General features: G+C 38.2%; 1 protein-coding gene across 8 annotated transcripts in view; it reads left to right on the forward strand.

Annotated features, from left to right (window-relative positions):
• Nucleotides 1-13,776, forward strand: part of LOC118021145 (putative RNA-binding protein Luc7-like 2) — a 61,899-nt gene that overhangs the window by 21,154 nt on the left and 26,969 nt on the right. The window lies entirely within an intron of this gene.

Genomic DNA, 13,776 nt, shown 5'->3' on the forward strand with positions numbered 1-13,776 from the left:
ACGAATACCCTGAACTATTCAACTTGGGGTACATATGCCCTTGGGAAATAACTTTTTTCTGTCGTACTAAGTAATCTTGTAGTCATTAATTTTATATACTTAATATACTTTAGGCTTATGGAAGTAATTAAAAAAATTTTTTTTTTTTTTAAGATTTTATTTATTTGTCGGCATGCGCACGCTCAGGCGCACACAAGCAGGGAGAGTGGCAGAGGGAGAAGCAGGCTCCATGCTGAGCAAGGGAGCCCAACACAGGGCTCCATCCCAGGACCCTGAGATCATGACCTGAGTGGAAGGCAGACGGCAGATGCTTAACCCCCTGAGCCACCTAGGTGCCCCTGAAGTGATTTTTTTTTTTTTTTAAGGTGACCCAGAGACCATGTATTCTAGCATCTTGTTCTAGTTTAGTGTGTCTTTAGTTGAGGTTGCTCAGCAAATTTATTCATTAATTGGATTAATGATTAAATAAAAATACACAGTTGGTCCCTGAACAATACAGGGCTAGGGGCACCAAGCCCTGTGCAGGTATAAATCCCTGTTACAACTTTTGACTCATCAAAAGCTTAACTACTGATAGCCTATTGGTGACTGGAAACCTTACTGATAACATAAACAGGCGATTGACAATGTTTTGTTTATATTATGTGTGTATATGTATATTTATAAACTGTATTCTTACAATAAAGGAAGCTGGAGAAAATATTAATAAAATCATAATGAAAGTACATTTATAGTACTGTACTATGAAAAATGCGCATATAAGTGGACCTGCGTGGTTGTTTAAGGGTCGACTGTACATGCATGTAGTTGAGATGAACTATAGTGTTGATGGTCAGTTTTTATAAGTTAAATTACAACTTAATTGTACTTTTAACTTTTATTCTATAATGAATCATTCTGAGGGAAGAATCTTTAACTTCTGTAATAGAAAATTTTAACTATAAATAGAAGTAGAATTGTATAATGAACTTCATGTACCCATATATCAGCTTCAATAAATCTTTACCACATAGCTACCTTATTTATAATCACTTAATGTCCTTTTGTTTGTTATTTTGAAGCAAATTTTAAATCTTGGACCTATCTGATAGGATGAATCTTGAAAAAATATAAAAGAGTAAAGACCAGTTACTCCCAGGCAAAGTAGAATGAGATTTGGAAGTCATTGTTAAAGCATATTGTTTTTCATAGTTCGATACTTTTTTTTTTTTTAAAGATTTTATTTATTTATTTATTTGACAGAGAAAGACACAATGAGAGAGGGAACACAAACGGGGAGTGGGAGAGGGAGAAGCAGACTCCCTGCCGAGCAGGGAGCCCGATGCGGGACTCGATCCCGGGACTCCAGGATCATGACCTGAGCCGAAGGCAGTTGCTTAACCAACTGAGCCACTCAGGCGCCCCTCGATACTTTAATATATTTCGGTGTCATATTTCTGTATAGTGATTCTCAATAAATGCTTATTACCTGAGAACCTCAAATCATCCTCTCAGTATTCCCTGAACTCTTCAGATCTGTTTTAGAGATGTGTACAGTTTTATAAACTGTTTTAACAAGTCTGAAGAAACTAGTGTGTCTCTGAGGCTATTCAGTGAAAAAGAGAAGATGGAGTCATAAACACATCATTTGGATGTAGACCATAAACACAGAATAGAGCAAGCACATGATAATATATGAAACTTGAAACAAATACTTTTGTTGTACTAGGAGCTTAACAACAAACATCAAGCAAAGTCACAGATTCTCTGTCACTAGAAATATTTTTTAAACTGATGAATTTTACCTTGATATACAGGTGGCAAGTCAGATGACTTACTGAAATCCTTTTTAGTTTGATGATTCTCACTCATTAAGGGAACTTGTAAAAGCATTTGGTATTTTATTTTGACCCACATACAGTAAAACATTGTGAATGTATTTTGTCCCATAGGCATTACAGGTCTATAGGATAAAAAAATACAGGCATATATATTAATGTATTTGGATAATATAATTTACAAAATTTCCACATTTCAGTTCTTATGTTTTTTCCCTTTTATGGTATTTATTATAGTGTTTGGAGTAATGAGATTTAATGTTGAAATTAAGAAGAGTAAGAAATAGAAAAAGGTGAGGAAGGGAAGGTGGGCTGAATGGAGAAACTAAAGAGAATTCTCGGTAAAAGTTAACAAAAAATTTCTCTTCAAAAAATGATTTATTGGGACACCTGGGTGGCTCAGTCAGGCGGATGCCTAAAGCTCAGGTCATGATCCTAGGACCCTGGGATCAAGTCCGGCATCAGTCTCCTTACTCAGTGGGGGGCCTGCTTCCCTCTGCCTGCCACTCCCCCTGCTTGTGCGCTCCCTCTCTCTCTTTCTCTCTCTCTCTGGGAAATAAATAAAATCTTTTTATTTTTTTTTTTAACTTTTTTTTTTTTTTTTTAAGATTTATTTATTTATTTGAGAGAGCGAGAATGAGAGAGAGTACATGAGAGGGGGGAGGGTCAGAGGGAGAAGCAGGCTCCTCGCTGAGCAGGGAGCCCGATGCGGGACTTGATCCCGGGACTCCAGGATCATGACCCGAGCCGAAGGCAGTCGCTTAACCAACTGAGCCACCCAGGCGCCCAATAAATAAAATCTTTTTTAAAAAGTGACTTACTTTTTCATCTCTTTGGGAGTGGTACTGATTGCTGAGATCAGCATTCATTCACTCATTCACTTAAGTACTTACTGAGGACCTACTATGTGCTATGTTGGGGATACAGAAGTGAACACCACAGGTTTCACCTTTAAGTGGTGGGAGCTAGCATTCTGATGTGGGAGACACAACTAAGTGAAAAGAAATAATGTGATTTCAGGTAGTGATTTAAGTTGCTAGGACAAAAAAAGCATGGTTAAGTAACTTAGACTGTCTGAGATAGTGGTCCAGGGACTACTCAGGGTGGATAGAGAAAACTGTTCTGTTGATAAAGTGACATTTGAAGAGATCTAAATGTTAAGAAATTTAAGCCAACCATTTCTGAGCAGGAATGAACTTAGCACATGTTGCTTCCTCAGAAAACTTTTGGTGTTTTCCTATTGTACCTATGGCCAAAAATCTAAAATCCTTAGACCACTCTACCTCTTCCTTGAATGAATAAATTGGTTTGGTCCTTTTTACCAGACTGATTTATTCATTGTTGTCTCACTATTTTCTTTCCCTAACATGATTCTCATTTTAGCTTACCTCGTTTTCTCTTGCTGGAATAACGTTTCTTTACACATTTATTTTTATTTTTTATTTTTTTAAAAGATTTTATTTATTTGACAGAGAGAGAGACAGAGAGAGCAGGAACACAAGCAGGGGGAGTGGGAGAGGGAGAAGCAGGCTTCCCGCCGAGCAGGGAGGCCGATGTGGGACTCGATCCCAGGACCCTGGGATCATGACCTGAGCCGAAGGCAGACGCTTAACAACTGAGCCACCCAGGCGCCCCTCTTTACACATTTAAATCCTGCCTGGCTTGCTGTATGTGATTGCCTGAGCCTATGGCCTTTTAGCCTCTGAACCCCAGTGTAACGCCTGCTCTCTATGCTACTGAATAGGCATTTGTTAGTTTTTCTTGTTTATATATATGTTCTCTCTCTCGTCTCAATTAGTATCATCTTTCTAGGGCAAGGACTTTTTTTTTTCTCCAAGATTTTTTATTTTTTATTCGAGAGTACAAGCAGGGGGAGCAGCAGGGAGAGGGAGAAGCAGGCTCCCCGCCGAGCAAGGAGCCCGATGTGGGACTCGATACCGGGACACCGGATCATGACCTGAGCCGAAGGCAGATGCCCAACCGTCTGAGCCACCCAGGCACCCCAAGGACTTTTTTTTTTTTTTTTTAAAGATTTTACTTATTTGAGAGCATGCAATGGAGAGCACGAGCTGGGAGGGAGCCCAATGCAGGACTTGATCCCAGGACCCTGGGATCATGACCTGGGCTGAAGGCAGACGCTTAACCAACTGAGCCACCCAGGCACCCCAGGGACTTTTGTTTCAGTGTTATCTAGATATCTTTGCATATCTTGGTTTGGGATGGATAAGAAAATATTTCATGCTATGTTCTTCAAAAATATTAAAAGGTAGAAGAAGAGCTCTGTTTTTCTTTATCCACTCAGGGATAAATGGACTTGGAAATGGAATGTACAAGTGGGAATGAGCAGTTAGTAAATGGGAAGTGGTAAAAAGCAGGACCTAATCTCTGCATGCACAGTGTGCCCCTTTCCTCTTCTCCCATCATTCATGTTGGACTGATTGATTTGAATACCAGGATTGGAATTAGGAAAGAAATATCATAATTTTTATTTTAAGACAATATGGCATAACTTGAATGCATACTCAGGTTTTATTATTTCAAGGCTTTTTCCATATTATACTGGGCTTTCTCTTGTTATTGAGATGGGGCTTGAATCAAACATGGATGGAAGAGAGATTTTACAAATATGAGGAAGGAAGAAAGTTAAAGGTGTAAGAAGTGAGAATCAAAGTGTAGGTGACTTGTGTTTTAGAAAATAGCACTGACATTGGAGGGCATATATAAGGGTTCACGTAGTCAGCCAGGACTTTGTATTTCCCATGCTCTGTCCTGCTCTCATGTCATCATTTCACTTTTTCTCCAGCTGGTGTGTGTGCTTTTTAGTACTTAACCAATATCACTATATTCTTTGATTCCTTGCTATTTTTGTACTATATCTAAATTATTGTTATATTTTGATGTCTTCTACCCTCGTCTTGAGACTCTTAAAACAGTGTAAGAAAACATAATAAAAAGACACATGGGAAGAATTATTATTTTAAACAAACTAAGCAGTGTAAATAAATAAAAGAATTAAAGCCAGGTTGGAAAACAATAAAACTATTGCTCTCATGAAGGTGGTTTTTACAAAGTTAAAATTACCAAGCAGTGGGGTTTGTTTTTAAATCGTAAGTATGATAACAGGAATTTATACTGTTATTCTCAAGCATTCGTCCTCATCTTCTCCCTCATTAAATTTTCTTGTGGCAATATACTTTGGTCTTTAGAAATATACACTGTTCTTTAGAAATACTTTTCAAGGGGCTCCTGGGTGGCTCAGTTGGTTAAGCATCTGCCTTTGGTTTGGGTTACGATCTCAGGGTCCTGGGATGGAGCCCCACATCGGGCTCCCTGCTCAGCAGGGAGTCTGCTTCTCCCTCTCCCTCTGCCTGCTGCTCTGCCTACTTGTGCTCTCTCTCTGTCAAATAAATAAAATCTTAAAAAAAATACTTTTCAATATTTCTGTTGTTAATAAATTGACTTAGGGAAGTCGGATTTGGGGTTCCTATATAATTCGTTAATGAGGGTCTCCTAGTAGAATACTTCTAACTTTAGAGGAAGAATATGTAAAACTGTCTGCTTGTAAACTTAATTGGGTAAAGCAGGCGTTTAGTGAATGTAGTATTATATATGTACCATACTGGATACTGCTACTTAGAGTTCCTGTTGTTCCATCACCTTCAATGTGTCCAGAACAAAATGTTTCCTTCACAGACCAACTCTTCCATTTGATTTAGTCATTTCTCTTGGTGGCATCATCATTTACTCATGCTTGAAATACTCCTGACCTTTTCTTCTCAACACTTCATTTCCAGTTGGTTATTGGTTAGTTGATAGTTCCATTTAATTAGTTGATTGAGAGTCATTGTGTTATCAAAAGAATATTGAACTATATTAAGGACTGGATTTAAATTTTTACTCTGCTCCTGCCAGCTTATAGTCTTAGGCTTATGATCTTATGACTTCTCTGAGCCTTGATTTCATTGTTGTAGGAAGGTGGTGATGGAATTGATGATTTCAGAGATCCTCCCCTCTCTAAAATGCTTTTATTCTTCTCTAGCACCCTATTTTACCTCCATCACCTGCTTTCCCTTTTCTTTTCTAATTTGACCCTATGGCTTTATTTCTGGCTTACCCTAATAGCCTATCCCGCCTTGACCTCTTTCTTCTTGTCAGTCCATCCAGTAGTATAGTGTTAATGCTTCTAAAATACAGATTTTATCATGTCCTGTTTCTGTCCAAGTAGTCAAGCATTCTTCTTTGCCTATAGAGAAAATTCTGCATGTTGATTCATATTCAAAATCTTCAATCTAGTCAGAATCTGTAACTTGATTGATGCGGCAGTCTTGAAGTATTTGAGAAGAGAGAAGTTCAGAGAAATTAAGTGAATTTCTCAGAGTTAAATGGATAATATGATGTTAAGGGAGGTCTTCTGAGTTGCTGAGTACCCAGTCTGTCTTATTTTATTACTTAGACAATAAAGTTTTCAAGTAAACGTAGAAAAAGCATAAAGCGTGAATATTTTCCATTATATATCGTCCCCCATCCCAGACATAAAGCCTGTCAATAACTTAATGTACCTTTTTCACACTCCTTTCTGTGTGTGTGTGCATGCATGTGTGTGTTTTAACGAAAGGCATTATATTTTTTGATTTTTTTTTTCCACCTGTCTTGGAGAAGTTTCCAAATTAGTGGTCTATATTTTAAAAACATGCCTACATAATATTTCATAATATGGCTGTTTCCTAAATTAATTATTCAGTGACTATTATGTTCATAGTTTTTGGTTTTGGTGCACAGTGTGGCAGGGAAATCTTTGCATGTGCATCTGTGTGTGTATATGCACCTGTTGCTTTAGTTTAATGTCTTTATTTTTTTCACTGAGAATATAAATTCCTTGATAGCAGGAATTATCTTCTTATACTGTTTTATAATTCCCTTAAGGATTTAGCTCATTGATCTGAGTAAATACAACAAAGCAAGAATATTTGCAATTCTTGAAGTGGTTACTATGCCTAGTTTCTATCACTGATTTATTCGTTAACGTATTACTGCCATTAGTTTATAACTGGCAGTACACTCAAATGTGTAGGTCAGCCCTTTGATTTGCTCTACTATAATATGTTTATTTGTTGATTTTGATGTATAATTCCTGCATGCCTCTGTTCTGTTACTTAGATTTTTTTCTCCAAAATTAAAGTGGCTTTTTTTTCTGATTGTAAGAATAATATGGGTTCATTGCATTTAATTCAACCAATATCAAAGCAGTCTCACATCAGTGTCTGTACATGAATTTACAAAAATGGCATTTTGCTTTTCTTTGCCATCTCTTTTCTCCACTTAGTATCTGGATCGTAATTTCTAATGGCTATATAATGTGTTGTATGACTATGCCGTAATTCAATTAATCAAAACCCTATTGCTAGGCTCTTAAAATGTTTCTTACTTTTTACATCAAAAACATCATTGTTAAAGTTTTGCCCATTACCTTTGTGTACTTAATTCATTGTTGCTTCAAGTTCTTAGAAGTAGAATTCCTTAGTTAAATCATCACATTTATTTAGTAGTCATGAGTTGTGTAAAACCTGGTCTTTTATATAGGAGGGGAAAAATAAGAGAAACTTCCTCATGAAGCTTAAAGTCCATTTGAGGAGATAATGTTCATTTTTGAAATTTCAAAAGAACACTTAGAAAAGCACTTAACAGAATCAACTTTGCTAAACAGTAAAGTGTAGTACAAAATGCTGAGAGGTTGTAAGAGAAGTTATCAGAATTAGATACAGTTATTTGGTCAAGACTTCACAAAGGAAATGAATTTAGGATGGAGAAGACAAAAATGCAGAACTGAATTTTTCCAGTTAAAATATGCATTTTTCTCATTTACAATCTAAGAATTTAGAAGTCTTAAAAATTCCAAGAATAAACTTGTGGGAAGAATGTAATTATGAAGTAAATTACTTATTAAATTTAAAAATTCAAAAACTCTCCCTGTGGCTTTCATTACAAATAGAGCCTTTGTAAGTTAAAATAAATAACCGAACACTGTATTATGTTCAGTTTGAAACTCATTTATTTTACAAGAGAAGCAGCAGCAAATATCTGTGCCCTGAGTGTTCAAAGCACTATTGAACCATCAGTGATGAAGTCAGGATTGATTCAGGTTTTGAGGATTGGTCCATACTTGGTCATGGTGTGATTCTATCCTGGTTCCCTTTGTGGTGGCTTTTTAATTAGATGACCGTGGTCTCAAAGAGCATTAACATGGGCAGACTTCATTCACTTTTACATTGCCAGGTAGTTGTGTTTGTTTTGGATTGCTTATTTATTTTAAATACTCCCTGTGTGTATGACAGTGCCAGAGTACGTTTTTAGTCACGATGGTATGGATAGAGGAAAATAGATGACTAGTATCTAGAATTCTGAAAATCTGTATACACCTGTGCTGCTAGATACCCGAAGAATAAGCACTGAGGCTATTCTAGGCCAAAAAAAAAATATATATATATATAGCTAGGCCCTTCCTCCTAGGACTTTGGCGCCCCACAAATCTATTGTAAGCTAGACTAGACTGGAAAGCTGCAGAGCTCATGGCCCAGGATAGTGTCAAGTCCAGGCGGTCTACCTCCTGGAGGACAGTAGCACACAGGGAATAAGAGAGAAGAGTAGCATAAAATACTGAGGAAGGAAAGAAGTCCCAGCAAAATTGATAATCCGTGGAGAGGTGAAGAAGACCTTCCCCTCCAGAACTTAGAGCAGTTTTATACTGGGTTGCATCTTGACCACCCTTGCTTGTTAAGCTCAGGGCCCTGTATGCCAAATGCTCTTCTTTGTCCTCTTTTACCAGTTTGATTCATTCAACAAATATTTATTTATTTATTAGTATTCTTCTTAATTTTTTTTATTTGATAGAGAAAGACACAGCGAGAGAGGGAACACAAGCAGGGGGAGTGGGAGAGGGAGAAGCAGGCTTCCCGCTGAGCAGGGAGCCCAATGTGGGGCTCGATCCCAGGACCCTGAGATCATGACCTGAGCCAAAGGCAGTCTCTTAACCAACTGAGCCACCCTGACTCCCCACAACAAATATTTATTAAACATTCCTATATACCAGGCAAATTACATAGTAGATAAAACAGAAAAAAATTCCTTGTCCTTGTGGAGCACACATTCTAGTGAAGTAGTAAAAATTTCCCCCTTGCACAAATTCCCCTCCAAGGCATATATCCACCCCACCCCCCACCCCCAAACTTCTTCCTCTTACCAAAACTCAACCTTACAGCAGTGGTATAATTGTGAATTGTGTCCTTTTTGGTGTTCATTTTGTTCTTGACCCACATAGTTGGCTTTTTTCCTTTGGTTGGTTGGATGATGTAAGTTTAAAGATAGAGCAGAGGAAAGCCTAGAATTCCTGCCAGTGTGGGTAGGCAACAGAGATATTTAGGTTAAACAGTGAGACAAGATTTTATAGACTCCTTTTAGGTTTTTATTGAGAACAGATTGGAAATCTAGTTAAGCAGAGGATAAAGATAAGGGAGATAAGTGGAGGAAAGGCAGCTGGACGACTGCTTTGGGTATCTGCTATGTGCAGAACACTAGCATGGTAAAACAGAAGGGGTGTTAGACTAGAAATCAGTCTAACCAGATTTTCTCTTAAGTATCTGGAATAAGTGTCTTTCTGGGCTTCGTTTCCTTTGTAGATTGGGAATAAAACTAGATCAGTGAGTGGTTCCCAACACTGTACTTTTTTTTAAATTTATTTGACGGAGAGAGAGACAGTGAGAGAGGGAACGCAAGCAGGGGGAGTGGGAGAGGGAGAAGCAGGCTTCTCGCGGAGCAGGGAGCCTGGCGCAGGTGCTCGATCCCAGGACCCTGGGATCATGACCTGAGCTGAAGGCAGACGCTTAACGACTGAGCTACCCAGGCGCCCCACCAACACCGTACATTAAAAAACACCTGGGAGGCTTTTACAATTCTGTCTTTGGAGGGTAGGGCTTGGACCTGTTTTCAAAAGCTTGCGTCAATATTATTACCCCGGGTCTAGGTTAAAAACAACTGCATTGGATCAGTGGCATTCCCAACTGGCATCATAACATTTTAGGAAATAAGTATAGCATACCATTAACAACTGTAGCTGTAGAAAAACACATACAAAAGGAGTTGTTGGAGAGATTAATGTTAAGATACCGATTAAGAAACACTTGCTGGGGTGGCTGGTTGACTTTTGTTGGTAGAGCATACAGCTCTTGATCATGAAGTCGTGAGTTCATTCATACCCCACGTTGGGCATGGAGCCTACGTATAAACACACACACACACACACACACACACACGGGTGTAGCAAAGATGGTAACAATGTTCTTTTGTAACTTTTTCATTACTGTCTTATTTTCCTGCATATTTTAGGAGCATTACATTTTTTCCTATAGCTTCTTAAAAATGTTGCTCAATAAGCAGTTTTGATTTCCACACATCAACAGCAAGTTTCAGTTGCTGTTTAATGTCATTGGAAGACTTAGTTAATCCATAGACTTATGAATGAGAGCAGTGGGGCCTGGAAAAATCTCAGCATGCCCAGCAACAGTGATACATGAGAGCCATTAGTGGGATGAGAACTTATAATACTGGTGAATATTCCTTATTATTTCCCAAAGGATAACTTGGAAGACATAGTCTTTATTTTCCCATACATTCTTTTATGTAATTAGTAACTGAGGTAGTGGTTTTGCAGAGAAACTTATTTTTTAGATAATCGTAAAATGTCAGAGTTGGAAGGAGGAAGCTACTTAACAATTGAATTCTTTCCTCAGTATCTTAGAAAAATGGTTGTCTAAACCATATTGGGATCTTTCAGTTATCTGGGAGCTCACTCTTGAGGAACTGTATTCTATCTTTGGAAAGCTTTGATCGTTAGAAAGTTGGTGGGTTTTTTTTGCTTGTTTGTTTTTTTTAATTTGAGGGAAAGTTAAAATCTGACTCTTGAGTTCTTTGGGGCCATAATAAGATCTATTTCTGCTTCATGCTGAAAAGTTCTTCAGTTGATTGAGGACTAGGTTCACATTTTTATTTTTCTTGGCCAATCACATCTGTCTTCCAGCTTTTTTTGTATAGCTTGGATTGGAAACACTTGGTCTAACTTGTATCTTTTGGAAGAGAGGTGTTTGCCAGCCTTCAGCAAGAGATTTCTTACTTTGTTCATACTATGTCCTGTAAGTTAATTTATCTTAGTCATGCCACACTGTAACTCTTAGTCTTGACTGGTATGTTTTTAAATTTGTCTTAATTTTCTGCTCATAGCTATTTGTAAATTTGCCTTCTTAGATATGGCTATAAGACTTCATATTTATTTTAAATTTTATCTATCAATTCTTTGGAATCTTACATTTTTTTTTAAGATTTTATTTATTTGACAGAGACACAGCGAGAGAGGGAACACAAGCAGGGGAAGTGGGAGAGGGAGAAGCAGGCTTCCCGCAGAGCAGGGAGCCCGATGTGGGACTCGATCCCAGGACCCTGGGATCATGACCTGAGCCGAAGGCAGACGCTTAACGACTGAGCCACCCAGGCACCCCTTAAGATTTTTTTTTAAAGTTTGTTTATTTTTAAGTAATCTCTACACATAACTTGGGTCTCGAACTCAAGGCCCCGAAATCAAGAGTCACATGCTCTTCTAACTAAGCCAACCAGGTGCCGCAGTTCTTTTGAGTTTTTTTTTTTTTTTTTTTTTAAGATTTTATTTATTTGACAGACAGCGAGAGCAGGAACACACGCAGGGGGAGTGGGAGAGGGAGAAGCAGGCCTCCTGCCGAGCAGGGAGCCCGATGTGGGACTCGATCCCAGGAGTCTGGGATCATGACCTGAGCCGAAGGCAGACACTTAACGACTGAGCCACCCAGGTGCCCAAGTTCTTTTGAGTCTTAATCCAGTGAATTCACTATTTTTTTAGCTTGGGATATTGTGCTATAAAATAGACGTTCATATCCTTTGTTATATCCAGGTTGTTGGCGAAAAAGTTAAGACAGAGTCATTTCTAGGTACTTATATATAAAATATGCTTAAGGCCCAGACTTCTGTGCCAGTGATTGTTCTAGTCTGTTTCTTGCTGCTAGAAACATCCCTCTGCTTGACCCTGGCAATTTTTTTTTTTTTTTTTTTTAAGATCTACCTCCTAAATCTTCTGTAAAACCTCAAGCATTCGGGGGGGCGCCTGGATGGCTCAGTCATTAAGAGCCTTTGGCTCAGGCAGGTCATGATCCCAGGGTCCTGGGATCGAGCCCCGCATCGGGCTCCCTGCTCAGAGGGAAGCCTGCTTCTCCCTCTCCCACTCCCCCTGCTTGTGTTCCCTCTCTCGCCGTGTGTCTCTCTCTGTCAAATAAATAAAATCTTTAAAAAAAAAAAAAAAAAAAAACCTCAAGCATTCTTTTCTTAACTTTTCCTAAGGTTAGTTTGCTTCCTCATACATTTTAAATCCAGTTTAAATATATCCTCTTCAGAAAGACCTTCTCTGATTACCAAGCAGCCTCTCATTGTAATGGGAGCATTACTATTTTATTAAACCTCTTAACTGTATTCAGAGACACAATTATGGTTAATTATTTGTTTCCCCTCTTCTGAATGTCAGCTCCATGAGGTCAGAGACTGTATGTATCTGTGACAGTTAGCTCTGTGTCCCTAGCACCTAGCATAGTGCTTGGCACAAGTGGGTACACAGTTAATTGAAGGAATGACTTTACTACTATAATGTTTGTCGTACTTTAACTTTATGCATAGTTTGTGTAACAAAACCAATGGCAGTATTTACTATACCTTTTCAAATTATTGTATTCTCTTTTTACCAACCATTAAGCAATTCTGAGACATTCTATTGATAGGATAGCATATTTCCAATTGGAAAACCTGTTTTACTTGGATCATCCATTAATCACATCTGTAAATATCTTTGCATCCAGCCCAATTTTTTCCCTTCAATTTTCCCACTAAAGGATTTCTTGAAAGACTTTATCAGTTGCCCAGATAACATGTAAAAATGGGCAGATTTTTAGGAATTTTTGTCTCAAGGGAAAACCTCTGGTTGGGTAAATAATGTCTAATTAGAATTCTAAGTAGGAGGATCCTAGGTTCAATGGGAGTATGTTTTATTTCCCTGATACATGCTTGTAAATAGGATTTGATACTTGTTTTTTGTGAAGTTATATCGAGTCTTAATAAATTTCTTTTTATTAGTTCACCTAGAGTCTTGTCTGGAATCCTTATCAAGGTTACTGGTCTAATGTTTGAGGACTCCATCTTTATTTGAAAATCAGAATGTTCTGGGAGCCCGGGTGGCTCAGTCATTAAGCGTCTGCCTTCAGCTCAGGTCAGGATCCTAGGGTCCTGGGATCAAGTCCCGCATCGGGCTCCCTGCTCTGCGGGGAGCCTGCTTCTCCCTCTCCCACTCCCCCTGCTTGTGTTCCTGCGCTCGCTATTTCTGTCTGTCAAATAAATAAATAAAATCTTTAAAAAAATCAGAATGTTCTTCCAAGACTATTGACTATAATCTGCAATTTTATTTACATACTCTTTTAGCTTAATTTTAAACTAACGTTGTCTTTTCTGTGTTAATGGGCCAAGTGAAATTTGTTTTGATACAGAAGCTAGAAGTTTTTTCAGATTTTTATAGTTTTCCTTGTCTGTTTGTTCTTAAGTACAAAAGTAATCACTGTTCCCATCTGTTGGTAGAATTGATGTGGATTTTTTTCTGGTACCAAGTTTTATACTTGTCTATGAAATTTTGTAATTTGAAAGTCCATAAATAAAGAAGCATCTGTAAGACTTAATATGTATTTTGAAGAGAACTGTGGTTGTTAATGAATTTTTGAAAAATGTGTTTACTGTTTCAGTAATACGTTTTTTTTTTCTCCCCCCCCATCCCCCCTTCTCCTCCCACACACATCCCGCCCCACAGATGCTTCTTTATTTCTGGCCTTTCAAATTACAAGCCTCTGCT

The sequence above is a fragment of the Mirounga leonina genome, unplaced genomic scaffold (genome assembly GCF_011800145.1).
Source record: "Mirounga leonina isolate KUSES-001 unplaced genomic scaffold, KU_Mleo_1.0 Mir_174, whole genome shotgun sequence".
NCBI lineage: Eukaryota > Metazoa > Chordata > Mammalia > Carnivora > Phocidae > Mirounga > Mirounga leonina.